The sequence below is a fragment of the Magnolia sinica genome, chromosome 5 (assembly GCF_029962835.1).
Source record: "Magnolia sinica isolate HGM2019 chromosome 5, MsV1, whole genome shotgun sequence".
Taxonomy (NCBI): Eukaryota; Viridiplantae; Streptophyta; class Magnoliopsida; order Magnoliales; family Magnoliaceae; genus Magnolia; species Magnolia sinica.
This window is the reverse complement of record NC_080577.1, coordinates 44,922,113-44,940,349: the sequence shown is the minus strand read 5'-3', so window position 1 is coordinate 44,940,349 and position 18,237 is coordinate 44,922,113. Positions and strand designations below refer to the sequence as shown.

General features: G+C 40.4%; 1 long non-coding RNA gene across 1 annotated transcript; it reads left to right on the top strand.

The window, feature by feature from the left end:
• Nucleotides 1-897: 897 nt before the first annotated feature.
• On the top strand, nucleotides 898-2,119 carry LOC131246002 (uncharacterized). Its single transcript, XR_009171068.1, has 4 exons — nucleotides 898-1,179; nucleotides 1,286-1,372; nucleotides 1,489-1,569; nucleotides 1,683-2,119. It is a non-coding gene; the product is annotated as an uncharacterized LOC131246002 (long non-coding RNA).
• The last annotated feature ends 16,118 nt before the right edge of the window (nucleotides 2,120-18,237 follow it).

Sequence of the window (18,237 nt, the reverse complement as noted above, 5' to 3'; positions counted from 1 at the left end):
ACAGGTTTATTCTGTGCAACAATGCCAGTTAGGACCATTGATCAGTGGATCATCGCTATTGAATAGCCAAGTCCCAGCAATCAAACATATTAGAGACATTACTCCGAGCTATTGGTGTCTCAGAACTAATGGTGGACCTAGAATGTTTGATTTTCTACATTTAGTGGAGAAATATTATGTATTTGGGTTATTTTTACTTTGTTTTTGGCTATTGCTATTAAACTTCTCTAGGTGAACAAGGACCATTATAGATTTTCATTTTTTCTATATGTCATCATCTAACCATGATCAGATGATAAGAGAGTCTTCCAGCTATTATTATTATTATTATTATTATTTTTTGTGGTGAAATATGAAAAAAACGTTAGGACTGAAAGATGAAAAGAAATGGTGTTTGGTTAGGGGAACTGCTAGATTGTATGGGTGAACATAATGGTGTTCAAGTGTCCCGATCAGTGTTGCAAATGCCTAAAACCTTACTTCCTTGAGACCATGATTTCTACCATGTGAAAGCAGAAATCTGTGTTGGTGTTAGCATTGAAACCACCATCTTTCTCATTTTACAGGTATGTTTGCATGACGTAGTACTTAATGGTCTAACTCAATTACTTCGGGCCACTATTTTGTATAGATTTTTTTTTGAAAGACATCTATTTTGTATAGACAGGTTGCTCCTTTCAGCAATATAGACTTTCCATCAAGTGGGCCTCAGAGAAACTCTTCATTGGACAATTCTAGGCCTTTGGTAGATGGCCTGTAAATGGAAAAACAAAAATATATCCAGTAGTTTGAATGTGATGGGGAAAAGGCCAATTTATTGCATGGATTGAATGCAATGGGGAAAAGTCTGTCAAATGGATAATTGTGATTGTCTGGTGAAGGAGATTTTCCACTAATGATTTTGAAGCAAATCTACAAGACACAATGTCTGAGCTATACCCTGAGGCAGAAGATTTATCATTTTTTTTTTCCATTTTTTGAGTTTATAAAACATGTTATTGTAGCTAAGCTTCATCTAGAAATCTCATTTATTTTTTTTTATTTTTTTCTTCTCTTAAGTCACTACACTTTCTCTATTCTTTCTGTCCATACTCTATTCTTTCTCTTGAATTTACAATGCATTCAAATTTCCACTTGCAGTCGCCTGATGTTTATAAGGCTGCATGGAATCTATTGAAGGTGAGCATGTTTCTGGTGCCTCTATTTAGAAATTAGCATTTCACTCTTGAAATGTGCTGTTCTGGTATTGATGGTGAGCTTGTTGATGCTTATGTTATCTTTTTAGGACCCAACCGAGCAAATTGGCATTGATAACTTCATGGTACAACAACTTGATGGAATAGTTAATGAGTGGGGCTGGTGCAAGCAGAAGGTATCATGGTTGTTCCTCAATTATTGATGTTTGTTGTATTAGTTTTGTGTTAATTTTGCATGTGATGTTGCAAAAATGTATCTGATATGATCTTGTTGTTGTGTTAATATGGTCAGCTTGGTGCTAATGCTATATTGGCAGTATCACTTACTATCTGTAAAGTAGGTGCTAGCGTGAAAAAGATCCCTCTTTACTAGGTATAGGAACTGATTATCTTTTCTCCATTTGGTAGGTGCTCACTGATAGCACTATGTGGTAGGGTGTTGCTTGTTATATGCATCAGGATTCATCATTCCTATCTCTGTGGTAGATAGATGCAGAGAGTACAGTGGGGGGAGAAGCTTTTTCTCGAATAGCACCAACAATTCCTACTATCGCTGATGTAGTTACCAGTACACATCTGTTTGATGTACTTACAAATTCAAATGGAGGTCGGCTTTCTTTCTTGGTATGTGAGAAGTACCTTGTTGGATTAGAAAGGTTAGCATTCTTCAGTTGATAAGTTGTACTTGCTCATATCATGGTAATAAAAAAGGGTACATAGTGGCTGTAATGGTTGTTATGTAATGGTAATGGTGAGATCCCTTATGCGATATGGGTTTGTAATGTCCATTCTTAAAAAATGGCCCATAATAGGCCTGTAAGTTGTAACAGCCATAACAGTCGTACGGGCCCATTATAGGCCAATATGAGCCTATAATGGTCCCATATTAGGCTGATACATTTTCTTTAAAAAAATTTACTGTAACAGGGCTGTAATGGCTGTTTCAGGGGTTGATAAGGATGTTTCTGTCCATATTTCTCACCTTATAGGTATTTTAAATGGCTCAATTGTCCCCTAATTTAAATGGGTTGTTGCATGGCCTATGCATCTTAATGTATCTGTCTTGTATATGTTTAGTAAGCACTCTGTAGTGGGCTGTTCTGCAAACTACCTCTATTCTAACCTTTTTTTCTTTTTTGAAAGATAACAGGCTGACTAGTTTTTTTGAGCCTAGAGGATCGAATGGGTGTTCATAGATAAGGGCAGACATGATGTATTTGCATGTGTTGACTCAAAGTTATCTATACCACTAATCAAGTTGGGTTGTCAGTGATATCGATCAAATGGGACTCCTTAATTCAAACAGATGGTTAAGAGAAGAAGAAAAAATAAAAAGATAAGAAAACCTGTCCTGCATTTTATTTTTCAAAATACCCTGGACAGGGAAGGAACATTTGGCACATCTGGTGCATGTGTGCATTGGCATGTTGGCACATGTTGGCCACTTGTGAATCACTAGTGTCACATGTGGCGTGGTTGAAAGTTGAATGTGGCACACGTAGGTGGTTGAAGGTTGACAGTGGCACATGTTGCACATTTTCACATCTATTGTGGTACATGTGGTGGATATGATCCATGCGTGCAAAAAAACATATGCCTGGATTTACTGTAATGAATCGCTGCTCAAGATTTGTTATCCCACCTTTCATTAAAGGACATACTATCCTCATATTTTGGTACAGTCTATCCTCAATTTTCCTGGCAACTGCGCAGAGATGGTGTTGACAAACTAGGGATAGAGCTAGTTATGTCGTATAAGCTACACAGGATTGAATTTCTGCTGCTTCCAACCAGACCTTGGAGAATCCTTGTATTGGTCTCGGTGGAATGTGTTTTACACACTATGAAGAAAAATTTTCTATTCACACACTGTGAAGAAAAATTCTTGGAAGTTCAATAAACTTGCAAAAATAGGAGCAAGTGGTATATTTTAATAGCTTGGTACCATTAGCCATTCGTGCCTCTCTCCTCTGCTTTCCTGTTTTAATGACTTCTTACTTCTTTCATTTGATAAAAAGAGGGCGAAGCTCCACATAGCTAGTTCAAGCCTCTGATGTTAATGATGTTATGATTTTATAGATAAAGGCTATTTCTTTGTTGTCATTATGCATGAGAATACCGAGAAGGCTAGAGGTGTTAAATAGGACTTGGTCTAATCTTGATGTAGTTCACTTCTACTTTATGTCTTAGCAAGGGATCTCGTTCATAAAACATCTATAATCAATCGTTTATCTTTTTTATGGGTCAGTTTGGCTTGAGCATAACAGCCTAATAGGAGATCCTTACAGGATAAATCCTTTCTCCAGAAGAGGTCTTTTAGAAGGTTAAATGGCTCGTGGTTGACTAGGCCAGGGCTTCTTGTCTCTTTGCAATGGCTTGGTTGAATTCTTCCATTGTTTGTGGAGGCCTTTTTCTTCTTTGTTTTAATTGGATGATTTCTTAACACTGTTATATATATATATATATATATATATATATATATATATATTCTTGTTCTTTCTTAATAAAAATCTTGTTACTCTCAAAAGAAAAAAGCTTGGCTTTAATTGACAAGAATTGTGGGGCTTCCACACTAAAAGGCAGAAAGTCAGTAATTTCCTTAGTTCACTTGTTTTGCCATAGTTGATGACTTGATGGTAATGAAGTGCTCCAGTTTTACATTGAAATTTCTTTGTAGGGTCTCTTGCACTCTTAATTGTAGACGACAAATGAAGAAAATGGTAATAAGAAAAGGTTAGATTTCCCTTTCTATATCTAGATTGCATTATATGTCACGAAACTGGAATGGTTAGATCAAGGTTTATACCTATTTTTATTAAATATTAAATACCTTCTATTTATTTTATAATTCTTTTATTGGAAATTAAAGTGTATTTTTGCTTGGCTTAGGAAATGAGGTCCAAATAGTTGGGACAATACTATGATGATGATGGCTAGGAATTATGGTCCAATTTGATCAATTGGACTATTCACATGCTTGAATGCATGTAATAACTCGAGATTTTTTTTCTGCATAGTAGGAGACATGAACCGGTTAGTTATTGTTGATCAAGGGATATCAATGGCAATGTGCAAAGTTTTGAGTTGAGTTTGACACATATGAAACTAGGTGAAGAAATTTTATTGGAGTATTTTTCCAGCTAACTTAAGGATTGATGAGGGTACAAACCCTAAAGAGGTCAAACAACTCAACACTGAGTAGGGGTCAAGCTTTGCTTTGGAGGAAGATGTGATCAAGGTGATTTGAGGTGGGGAATTCATCTATGACAGGCCATTGTCTAAACTAAGAAATGGCTAGTGTTTCCTGTGCTTGGGCAGGAGGTGAGTTGGATTCTCCATCTCGCCTACATGGAACACAACTACATGCATTGATTCCCACAGTGCTGAAATAGATTGAAGCTTGTATTGAAAAGGTTTAGGAAGTATAAGAAAGCTTGTAGAGTTGAGGAATAGTCGAATGCTTAACCATCAAAGTTAAAACTAAAAAAGTTGAGGCGATTCTAGCAGAGACAGAGCTTTGGCTTGAAAAATACTACAAATCAAAGACAAGTTAAAAGGAAGCAAACCCATGGTGATGGCCGCTCGCCCAAACCTTGCAGTTACCTTCTTAATATTCATATTGGGTATTAGGGCTTTACTTTCAAGTTGGACTTGAAAGGAGAGGAACTATATTTTGATTTATGCCTCATTATAGATTCTAAGGAAGGTAACTTCAATTTGGTTATTTCCTTTCTTCTCAATTGAGCTAGTTATTTGAAATTTAAGCAATGGTTTGTCTAAATGCTTGCTAAAATTTTCACTTCGTGACAAGTTGAATCTATGTCAATTGCAGGTCGATTAACTCTTACTGATCATGCACTTTACTTTGAGCCATTAGGGTTGTGTCTTATGATAAGGCAAAAAGTATGACTTATCAAATGATTTGAGACAGGGTGTTAAACCTGCGTTGACTGGGCCATGGGGCACACAACTATTTGACAAGGCAGTCTTGTATAAATCCATCTCCTTGTGAGTCACCTCATCCACCAACCTGTGGTTTATGTATGTCTTACTTTTCAAACCTGTATAATTTTGTTAGCCTTGGTAAGTTTACATGTACATCTCTGCTAGCTGTTTGACATGCGATCTAAGTGCTAGGACTACATTGATATGTGTGGGGCATTCAAGCTGGGCATCAGGCAGTCCCAACCATAAAGTTACATGTATTTTGAATGTGGGTTGTTGACAGTAATTACTAAACCATCTAGTGTTTTCATATGTGTGGCTTCGCTGATGAGCAACAAGCAAGGCCCATGTGATGCATAGCTTGGATGTGCACCACATGTGTCAGGTTGGCACATGCAACTTCATGTAGAGTTGCTTCAAGGTAGGTACTCACTGACAACACTATGTTTTGGTCATGAGGGAAGGTGGTAGTGTTGCTTGTTTTATGCATCTCTTGTTGATTTATGTTGGCATTCTTTTATCAGATTTTAGTTTCAACTAGCTATTGGTCATACCTTTTTTTTTTTTTTTTTGTATTGATATAAAATGTTTCATTTTTAAATTAATCCATTATACTTTATTTTCATCAAACAGAATGTAAGTATAGATTTGGGGCTTTACAGCGGTCCTCTATCCTGTTTGTTCTTGAATTTAGGGGTACATAACCAAGCATTCATGCACACTATGGCAGTGGAAGTACATGGTAGTATTTTGCTCGTGTCCCAAGACTAGAAATATAAAATACCCTTTATCCACACATTAGAAATCCAAAATCTGTTTGATTGGAGACCTTTTCCTCCTTCAAACCATCTCTATTGTATGCTGGTAATCTCACTGGCATGAATTATCCTTTTCCATTTGAGTTTTGAAGTTTCTTTCCTTTATTGTGATGTACACATTTTTATAGAGTTTGGGTTGTGGATCTCACATAGATTGGTTTGGTTGAAATGCAGGCCATCTCCTTAGAAGAAATCAAGGAATCTACATCTAATATGTAGCCATTGCCCTCTGTGAATTCTCTCATGTAATCATGTCTACTTTATAATTGTATGTGTATAATGAGAGAAGCACTTGGTCGTTTGTGAAATTTCATAGAGGATTGTTCCACTATTCCATTGTTGTATAGCTGACAATCCTTTTGCCGAATGTGCTACCATTGTTCCTTCAAAAATCCTTCTCCACACAACAATGGTAGTAGATCTTCTATACATTAAAATCCTTTTGCAGATTTTCTAAGGAATAATGGAACAATGGAAGTTGTTGTTCCAAACTGCCAGTTGTTGTTTAAATATATCTTATTCCCGTTGTTGTATAGAACAATGGTAGCAGATTTTTGAAGTGTGTGGAACAATGGTTGGGGTATGAAGGGTTTAGTTGAGCAGTTGCTGTTGTATAGAACAGTTGGTGAAGGATTTTGCAGATTTGCAGAGAGGTGACAGTATGAAGAAACTGTTTTGTCTAGCTTTATCTTGCTTAAAACCATCTTTCTTACTTTGTTGATTTTTTTCCTTTTGTTTTCTTCTTCTTTCTATTAAAACTTGACACTAATGGAGAGAACAATGTATGCTAAGATTGTTTACACAATGCACGTATTCTTGCTTCATCATGGAAAACAACGAATTTCTAGGTTCATCAAAGAAGGATTCCCCTGAAGAACTTTTATCTCTTTTCTAGAATAGAACATCCCATTTAGTGCCCAGCTTCGATAATATTGGAAATAGTGGTGGCCTAAATTTTCCATATCAGCCAACTGCGACTCCAACAAACAATCCTTCACCCAATCATACATCAGTTAAAGTAAGATAATTTTTCAAAGATCAATACAATTATCGGATCTTAAATTAATTTGATACGATAATTATACTATGTGGAAAAGGATATTAGTTCTTAAATTTGTTACTATCTGCATAACATGTTGGTAGTAGTGCACATGCTTGTTTCAATGTGTTTGCTACTGATGCACGACTAAGAATGACTTTGGTGTTAGGCCTATCTTTATTTAAATTTGTTGTTGTTCCTCTTCTTCTCATGTATTTATTTATTTATTTATTTATGTCATTTACAACAGGTAACAGAAGCATCAGCCTATCCAAGCTATGCATATTCATCAACGGACTCGGATTGGGGTAGGAATTGGAATTACATTATTGTCAAGCATAATTCAAAAGCCTGTAAGCTTAGCTTGACTTCATGATTTAATATTTAAGTTAGATAATTGGAAAATGTTTGGGGTAACATGTGTAGATCCTAGTTGAAGGCATTACTCTCCCCACTAGAGGTGGGAGTTTTGAAGCGCCTTAACTTTTACTAATGGACACCTTGACCACGTGAATGACTCTACCCAATTCATCGGCTGAGTTTAACTGAATGGATTGTATTTGATTGAATGAATGATTGTATATGATTGAATGAATGAATGTTGTGTTTGATTGAATAAATGAATGATTTAGCCATGAAGTATTTATCTATATTAGCTTATATGAGTTGATTTATCAGGGCATGTACTACAATGGTAAGATGTGCCATTATTATATATATATATATATATATTTTAAAAGGCATTAGCTATGGCTATTAACCATAGCCCTTTATCTGAAAACCATAGCTGTTGCTAATTTTAGCCTATTTCTATGGTTCTCGCTCTTTTTTTAGCTACAGATATAATCCGTAGCTGTATATTCTAGAACTACGAACAATATTGCTACGGATTTAATTCGTACCTCCTATTTCTATGGTTATGGCTATGAGCCATAGCCATTTATCTAGAAAACGTAGCTGTTGCTGATTTCAGCCTATTGCACGGTTCTCGCTCTACTTTTAGCTACAAATATAATCCGTAGCTATATATACTTTAGAGCTATGGAAACTATTGCTACGGATTTAATCCGTACCTATTGTTTCTATGGCTACGAATTGAATCCGTAGCCATAGCTTTAAGACGTATGGCTACAGTACCAATGGCTACGATCGTGCTACATATATTAACCGTAGCCATAGGCTTTTAGATACAGCTCTGATTCATAGCTTTTGCCTAGTTTTTTGGTAGTGCTGAAAACAGTGCACACGTTGCCCGCGGTATTTCCTCGATTTATTCTCAGGCCAACAACTGCTGGCCTGGGTTTCGCATCGGCGTGCGAGACGCCACTATGGAACCGCGGTGACGGCACTGTCCCAAGGGTACAAGTCTCGGGTTAGGCCTACTCAGATCGATAGGATGCGACTCAGGGTTGCATGCAAATACCAATTACAGATTATGGGTCACCAAAATTTGACAGGGAGGACCGTAGAAGGCTAAGGAACAATACAGTTTAGGATACAGGTCTCACAACTCTCCCCTCCTAATTAAAAATTTTGTCCTCTAAATTTGCACTATCACGCAGGACAAAGCAAGGGAAGAGGAAGCGTCATCATATACATATGTTAAGGCACAATCAATCTGCAAAAGGATGAAGATAACGCTCTCTATTCTCAACCTCGTGCTCCCAAGACACATCATCAACGCTATGGTGACCCCTACTGAACCTCGGACCAGAAACGATCGAAACTGGGATACTATGCAGCCTCACAATCTCAATAGTAAGGAGCTATATCAGAAAGTTTCTAAGTTAATCGTACTTGAGAAAATAATCATTCTAAGTTCTCAACAATCAAAGAGTGTAGGGTAGCATCAGTAGATATGTGATGTTATCCTTAGGTATTCCCAAGTTATGCTCTGATACCAACTTTTGTCATGCACCAAACTCGGAAACTGGTCTTACAAAATTTTTGATTACCGAATCCAGTGCCAACAGCCTCCGTAGTACCCCATTCTCGGCTCCCAGTGCCGGTACAGTAGATTTCGATCCTGGGATCCTACAAGGAGAATTTTTCAACATACATTTAATTCGTAATAAGTATAACCACAAGTTTACCTAAATCACAAAGGCAACATCATCATCACATTTCCACTAATATAAACAGTTGAATACATTGCTGAAATGGAAATACATATATCAATAATCAAAGCTCCGAAAGACAGCTGCAAGCTCTAAGCTCAACACTGCTGCGACCTAACGCCACCTGCACGCATCTATCGTGCATAAGCTTATAGAAAGCTCAGAGGGTGGTGTAAGTGTGTGCGCAAAGTACGTGCCAAGTATATAATATCATAGCAATGCAAAAACATGCTGGTAAATCCATATATACGATTAGCCTTATCAAGGCTATGTAATGCAAAAAGATAATAAGCCAATATCATATACTGAGGAAGCAATGTAGATCAGTTATGCAATGCAGAGATATAGTAAATCAAATATAAGATACTGAGGATATAATGCATATGCAAATCTTGACGAGTCCATGAATGTCGTCAACCTCATCTAGGCCATATAAATGCAGAAACGTAGCAACCCAGAATACCATATGCCACGAATGTAATGCAATATGCAGTGCGAATGAAATGACCAAGTTGGAGTGTGAAGTCGGGATGATAATATATTGTATCACAGGCTATGGGTTCCATCACAAGGGACTTCTATTCAAACCAGTCTCATACCTAAATTTGGATAGATAGACTCAATTAAACTCTTGACCTCAGGTTGGTCGCGTGCCCCAACCGAAATCCTGGCCATTGCAAAGGTATACATAACAATTAGTTGCGCACCATTAGCTTGAGTGGATAGTGAATGAATGAATGAATGAATGAGTAAAATGCTAATTATGCAACTCCTATTCAATAAGTCTATGTATCAGTATTGTACATCTCTGGGATCATCATCAAGGTCTAGTACACTCTACACATGATCGCCGCCCACTGGACATGCAACCATGCAGGTGGAAGAGTCCTCACTATCCGCCTGGCCAGTAGTCAGCCAATATCTACCCGATATGTCGATAGCGGACCCATTTACGAGCCGGTCAAACTCAGCCTAGCTATGCCCCTTATCCTTGGGCAAGTAAGGCCACACCCCCTTCCAACCGACCATAACACAGTGGGAGACGTGGCCTACTGGTATTCGGTACTCAGGCACTCATGTATCCACTCGGTCTAGACGTTCGAGTGTTTCTTGGCCACAGAAGTTTAGAAATTTTCACCCAGGGATATCTATGGTGCCCGTATTCTAGAACCAAATATTTTTGGTGTCCCATCTGGCCATCCACGATGTGCCTGTGGAGGCTACGACCTTGATATCGCTAGGGCATACAGTAGTCATATCACAAAATATGAAATGCATGAGTCATGCCATCCAGTCATGCATTAAACCTGCGCGTACCGCATGCTCATGTGGGACGACTCCGCCTATCAGGGAGTCCCATAAATAACCTGTCATGTAGCATATGCAATAGTCATCCATATCTCATAACAAACATGCAGATGATATGTATGAGCATGTATCATGATGTTATGCTGTCACATACTCATAATCGGTATCGATAACCAGCATCAATAATCGACATTGACAATCGGCCTCGATAATCGGCCTCACAAAGGGCCTATGGGAAGGCTACAATGTGGATATTTAACCATCATTGCCCATCAATGTGGACATTTAACCAACATTACTCCCAAGGAGTGGCCTTCATAGGGCCAAACATATAATGAGGCCCATGGCCTCATACAGAGGCCTAATATACACCACAATGGGCCTCACTCAAGGGCCACATATACATCAAGTCGAGCCTCATCAAAAGGGCCGCATATGCATCACATTGGGCCTCACCAAATGGGACGAATATACATCATGTTGGGCCTCACACAAGGGCCACAAATACATCATATTGGGCCACATCACTTAGGCCACAATTACATCACAATGGGCCTCCTCACATGGGCCATATATACATCATATTGGGCCTTATCATATGGGCCTGAACATATCATAATGGGCCGCATCTCATGGGCCTATATACCTTAAGGTGGGCCTCAACACATGGGCCGCACCATAAATGGAGGCGGATCGAAAAATCATCTGGACCATACCACAAATAATAGCAGAGATAATGATTTACACCATTTAAAATTTACGGGCCCATCATTATGTTTATTTTCCATCCAATCTGATCATAAGGTCACAAAAACCTGACTTAAGCGGAAAAACAAATTCCATACTGATCCAAAACTTCATGACCCCAAAAAGGGTTTCAATGGTGGACGTTCAATCTCCTCACTGATTTATTTACGGTGTGGTCCACCTGATAATTAGATCTATCTCATTTTTAGTCTCAAGCCTTATGATGAGCTCACGAGATGGATGGACGGTTTGGATGTGTCGCATACATCAAGGAAGGCCCGGTAGGTGGGTGGCGTGGATGAAATACATACATCAACGGTGCATACCATCGTCCATTTGCTAGACGGTGGATACAACACATACATTAGGTGGGTCCCACGCGTCAGGGACAGATGGAGTAGATAAAACACTTACATTACGGTGGAGGCCCACCAGGTGAACAGTATGGATGTTAAGGTGGGGCCTACACAGCACCATCTAACAATTGGATGATGCAGATACAAACATACATCATGGTGAGGTCCACACGTCCAGAGATTGGACGGTGTGGATATCTTACATGCATCATGTGAGACCCACGTGTGTGGACAGCACACACGTCAGGTGGGGTGTAAAGCCGAACGACCAGGATGATCAGATACATCATGGTGGAGACCCACCATCACTACCATGGACGATGTCGACAAGAACATATACATCAAGGTGCATCCCATCCCCACACGTGCCACACGTGTGGGGTGGGCCACATCCAAACAGATGGATGGTGTGGGATATAATAAATATATATAGGTGGGTTCCACCGTCCTTGCCAATGGACGGCTGGATGAAACAATACATCACATAGGATCCCACACCCCACATCCAGATGGACAGTGTGGATGCAACCCATATGGCAAGTGGGTCCCACACATCTCACGTGGATGGACAATGTGGATGGAATCCACAGGAATTATTGACATCAATCATCAGCAGCTTTGCTGCTGGGTAATTTACACCTTCCAATCAGCTAGGTGGGTCCCAGGTATGGACCAACAGATATACCTATATGGTATATTATATTATATTTATATCTATTATATTATATTATATATATATATATATATATATATATATATATATATATATATATATATATATATATATATATATTCTTCTAAACAACCAAACCAGTCGTTCAGCACAGGACGACTATCGATGAATGGTCTATATTTGCCGTCCCCTGATGCTGCAGATGGACGGCCCAGATGAATCAAATGCTCACGGTGGGTCCCACTTAGACATGGGTCGCCTAGGGAGTGGCCAACCCCCATCCTCTCCCAAATAAGTGGACCGTGAGGATAAAACAAATACGTCGGGGTGGACCCATGGCTGGGCAAACCCCTACCCGCTGGATCTGACCATTCTTTGGCTCATGCCCAAAATGATCTCTCCATGGATGGTGTGGATAAAATACATACATCATAGGTGGGCCATGCAATCAAGGGTGAGAGAGAGAGAGAGACAACGTAGTGGAGGGACCCCGCCACTATGGGTCCCTCTTTGTTAGAACACATACATCAAAATGGGTCCCATCACAAGTGGGCCATACATAAAAAACAAGATCTAAGGCTATGATCACCCACCAATTTTCACTTCTTTAGGCTCCACAGACTCCTTAGCTCCTAGGATTCAACTTTGATGGAGGATGATGGAGATTGAATGGCTAGGATGAGAGATGAGAGGGGTAGGAAGTGGGCCACACACAAAGCTCTCCTTACTTTCCTTATAGCTTTGACGTCCACTCTTCTTGCTTGCTTGGGAGTAAAGAGAGAAATGAGAGAGTGATGGGAGTTGTAAGGATGGATGACATGGAGTGTATGGGTGAGGGATGGGGCTTGTTGACTTTTTGGGCATGAGATGAGATGGGGTATGGGTAGCATTGTCTTGTTGGCATGAAAGGTATGGGAGAGGTAAGGGCTTGGTTGACTTGGTGGAAAGAGGGGGTATGGGTAGAGATTCCATTCTTTCAACCAGGAATCTTTCTGAAAACGGCGTACACGTTGCCTGTGGTGTTTTCTCGATTTATTCTCAGGCCCACAACTCCTGGCCTGGGTATCGCATTGGCGTGCAAGACATGGCATTAGAACCGCGGCGATGGCACGGTCGCAAGGGTACAAGTCTCAGGTCGGGCTGACTTAGATCGACACGATGTGACTCAGGGTTGTGCGTAAATGTCGATTACAGATCACAGGTTGCCAAAGTTCAATAGGGAGGACCGCAGGAGTCTAAGGAACGATACGGTCTAGGATATATGTCTCATAGAGGATATATATGTAATATTTATGTTTGATCAATTTCTTTTTTGTTGGTTCTGAGGGCGATACTACTGGTATTGTTGGTGTCCCTGTTGGGGAGAATATTAATTGTCTTGAGTAGTGGCAATGATATTGTTAACTTCCATCATTTGCTGAGCAGAACCATTGTCGTTTCCATTCCTGTACCCTATGGGTCTTTCTTTAACTTTATTTCTCTTAACTGGAGCAGCGCGATGAGGGCATGGGGAGATCTTCCTCGTGCGTATTCCTGCTTTGACTTGCTCTCCAACATGAATAAGCTGAGAAAATTTTGCATAGGGATGCGTGATCAGATATCCAAAGATGCCCAGATTTGTTGAATGGACGATTATGGAGATTTGCTCCTCGTCATCAATTGGGGTGTGCATTCTGACAGCCATGGCTCTCTATTGTCCAAAATAAGCGGACAATGTCTCATTGCTCCTCTGTCTCAAGGCTACTAAGTCTACTATCGTGGGAGCCATATTGAGGTTGTAGGAAAATCTGTCAATGAAGGCTTGGGAGAGTTGCTCCCAAGTCTTGATGTGGTGACAGTCCAATGATGTGTACCAACCTAGGGCATCGCCCTTTAAAAGTTTTTGGAGCATGCGGATGAGGGCCCCATCGTTCCTTGCCACAACATTTAACTCTCCATAGAAAGCCTTGAAGTGTGTCGTGGGACAACCACTGTCATCATACCTTTTCAACTTAGGAACCTCAAAATTTTGATGCATCCTTACATTTGGAAAGGGACACAGGTCCCTAAACTTTGTTGAGGGGAGGTTGATCCCTTGCTATCGTTGAAGCTTGTTTTGCATGACCTGGAGCTGCTCCCGCAACCCCTCTATTTTTGTCTAGTTCGTTTCAGAGACCAATGCCTTTCATGGCAAGACTTGCTCCACTTCTTCGGCATAGTAATTGACTTCTTCAACCCTATGGCTCCCGTGAGGGGGAGCTTGCTGGAAAGTAACTGTGTTCCCAATTGCAGGAAATTGTTAGAAATTAAAGGCATTCTTGGTCGGAGGAGGCTGAGATGCTGGGAAGTGACCCTCTTGGTGGGTATTCGCCATTGCCCGCTGACTGAAATGGACTTGATGCTGACCGCCATTGTGGGCATCCACCATTGCTAGTCTTGGGCTTCCTGTCAAGGAAGTTGTTATAAGTTGATTTGAAATTATGGCTGCAGGATGTGATGGAAATTGACTAGAGATCCTGGCTGCAAGATCGGTTGGAAGTTGATTTGAAACCCCGACTGCGAGGTTGGCTGGATGTTGACTGAAGTCCCGGATGCGGAACTATTCTTAAATTACCTGAAAATCCTGGCTGTGGGATTGTTTTAGAATTGACTCCCAACTAAGAGTGGATAGTGAAAGAAATGCCCCCATGATCGAGGACTGCGTAGATTGGTGTCGGTAATCTTGTGTGGACTCCGATGTTTGTCCTTGATTAAAGCTGGAAGCTGGGAAGAATATGAGAACTGGTTGTTGATGTTACATTTGATCAGCTTGGTTGCTGGCTGCGGTGGCTTGTGCCTGCATTAATGGAAGGATCATTTCTTGCATTAGCTTTACTCCTTGTGCCAATTCCTACATGCAGGCGATCAGTGTATTTTATGCATGCTATGGCTATGCAGGCTAGGCTTTTACGAGGTCAAGAGCATGAAAGGGTTGAACATCCTCATCATGGTTAACCATGGCTGTCTGCGATTTGGTGCTAAGGATGTTGCGAAAAGAGGAGTTTTTTTTAAAGTGCCTAACTCGTAGAGGCGCGATGGTTTGGATTTTGATTTATTGATTTATTTAATTGAAATGGATACATTTGTAAACGCAAGTGTTCAAGAACTATTAACTCTTAAGAATGACTGAAATCTTGTTTTTCAAGTCGGATTGTGACTAGTGTGACTAGCATATGCCCAGCAGAGTTGCCATTCTGTGTATGTCGGATCTCGTGGGAGGAATCGACTCGTGCTTCCACAAGTGCCTTTTTCAAGGGCTTTGCGCTAGATTAAGAGGGTATTATGTTTGATTAGAGTCGCCACTAGCCAATTACTTCATTTTTATAGTTGGCTAGACCCTATAAAAATGTTTAGAGGGAGGATCCATAAACTCTCACCCTAAAGATGATTCTATTGGTCTATGATAAGAGATTCTAGGTAAGGGACTGCAGTTGCATAGAGGGAAGGTGTTAGGCACCCACTCTGCCCGTACTGTCGTAGGGTCTCTACTTCACAAGAAAGGTGTAAGGCATACACTCTACTCATATTGTCATACGGTCTCTACTTCGCAAGATTTGACTTTCTATTATGGAATAGAGATAAGTTCTCGTACACAAATGATACAAAGGTATGTGGAATGATGTGTTAAATGCAAAGCCTATGACAGGCTTGGATCCAGACTAGATAACCCGCCCTAACTCCTCCATTTTCCAAAGCAATAAACTAGTTAACACAAATTTCTGATGGGCAAGATCCGGCTAAGTAGGCAAGCCATAAAGCATAGGTTATATATTGACCTGGTGCAAGATGCTATGTTATGCAGAAATGATGCACTTGATGAGCAAATGAGTCGGGAGATGAGTAAGTGTTGCACGATACTAATGTTGAGATTTAGACAAAGTAGATTGAAGATTGGATGACTGAATGGATAGTGATGTCGCAAGGATTGGATTGAGTGGCTTGGATTGAACTTGATTGGTTCAAGAGGCTAGGGTTGGGACTGGATTAGATCGGACCAGGGATAGATTCTTCCCTACAACTCTTTCCTCTCCTTGGTGGAGGGATGATTGGCCAGGCTAAAGGCTTAAAAGGGTGAGTCGGGATGCTTAAGAATAAAAGGGGATGGATGAAATGTATTTATAGCCTCTTAGTCTAGTTTTCAGTAGTACTTACCAAGCTTGAGGTAAGAAAAGGTTTGGATGTCTAAGATTTGAGGTTGCCATGTGATAAATCCTCATGGGTTTGATTGAATCGTATAACGTTTAATTTTGGATTCAAGTGATGGGTACCAGAGTCATTTCATTTTTTCATATGTTCGAGATGCTCGTAGGACCAAATGCAATCGGATGGACCTCTTTACTAAAACAGAAAAGTTGCAACATGGCGAGCGGCTACTCGTAGGTGAACTCTACCACACACATGTGAGAAGTTTTGACTAAGTGGAGCTACTTAATTGTTTTCTCCTATATTTTGATTGGGCTTTGAAAGTGGGCTTTGGACTAAGGTGAAGCTTGGGTCTAGTTTTTAGAAGGTGAGTTGATTGGGTAGGCTAACTAGGTGGGTTTACTAAATGAGTTGATCTAATGAGTCGACTTAGTGAATTGGTTAGATTCTTCGAAAAGTTAAGTTTTGGAGTTAGGTTTCCGTGGGATCTATTCAACTGGTCCGGGTTAGGTTCTTAAGGTTTGATCCTTTTACGCTTGAAGTTCGGATTATGATTTGATTTTGGATTTAGAGTATGAGTCAGAATTTAGGTTCCATCCCATCTTGATCAGCTTATGAAACGGGTCGGGTGTCTTGCACATGGTAGGTCTCGCAGTCCGGGATCCGCTAAGTCCATTCAAAAATGCTTTGTAATCCATCTTTGAAAGCAGCGTATCGCCCACTCGAGTATCATTGTGCATGGCCTTGCGTTATCGGGCGAGGCCGCCGTTCCCGTTATGAATCTTACGATACACCCACGTTTTTCGCTCGCCATGTCCCGAGTTACAGGACAGTCCTTTTTATCTCTTTACATTACTGACAGTTCAACCTAAAGAATAATCCGTGTTCCAGAAACCAGATTCAACGGGCGAGTAATCCGTGTGAGCCACCACCATTTTGAAAACGAGCGAGCCTGCGCCATAACGTTAGCCCAGCTATTATAGGCATTATCAGGTTAGGCATTTAATACTCTCCACCCATAGGTTGGCAATTTAATACAACAGTTTAATACAAATAAAGAAATAAAATTCTACGGCCTATGTGCCAAGGTGGAGCGCGTTTGCAAGATCTAAGCTTTTCATCAGGTGAGCTACATTTGTAGATCTTCTGTCCCAAAAGAACAAGACATTTTTATACTTCAGGTGGGCCACAGAATACAAAATAAAATGGACCACCATCAGAAATCAATTTAACAGTACAATGTGGTCCAAATCAGGAAAGAAAGCACCTAACTGTTGAGACAGGAGATATAAGCATTGCCTCCAACCAGATGGAAAGCTCAGATCTAGCACGCGTGTTACACATTGGCACTTGTATCTGCATGTGGATGGCAGGGATCCACGCGCGTGGAATTAGCAAGCTTCATGTAATGCCACCGGTGCTCCTGAGATGCTCTTTAATTCTGGTCAGAATGACGTATGGTACAAAACATGAAGTCGGCTTGGAAGTCGTACTAACACGTGGCTGCATTTGCAAGCATCGCTACGACTACGATATTGCGACATACGCAAGATACTGAATGGTCCACGCGGAAGCGGATTGCGTCCTAAGAAGGTAACGAATGGACCTAGGAAGGTTTCAACGGTGGGCATCATTATCACAATTTATCCTTGGATCTACATAATTTTTGAGATCATAACCTAAACTGATCCGAAAAAACGGATGGACTGTGTGGATAAAACCCATAAATCACGGTGATGCGATTCAAGTATATAACGGACACGAAAGACGGTGATGCGGAAGGTCCTAATATCTCCTTGATGAGCACTTGTTGCTTGATTTCCTTCTATTTTAACCATCCATGTAGTGCCCACACATCAGGAAACTGGAACCACAAG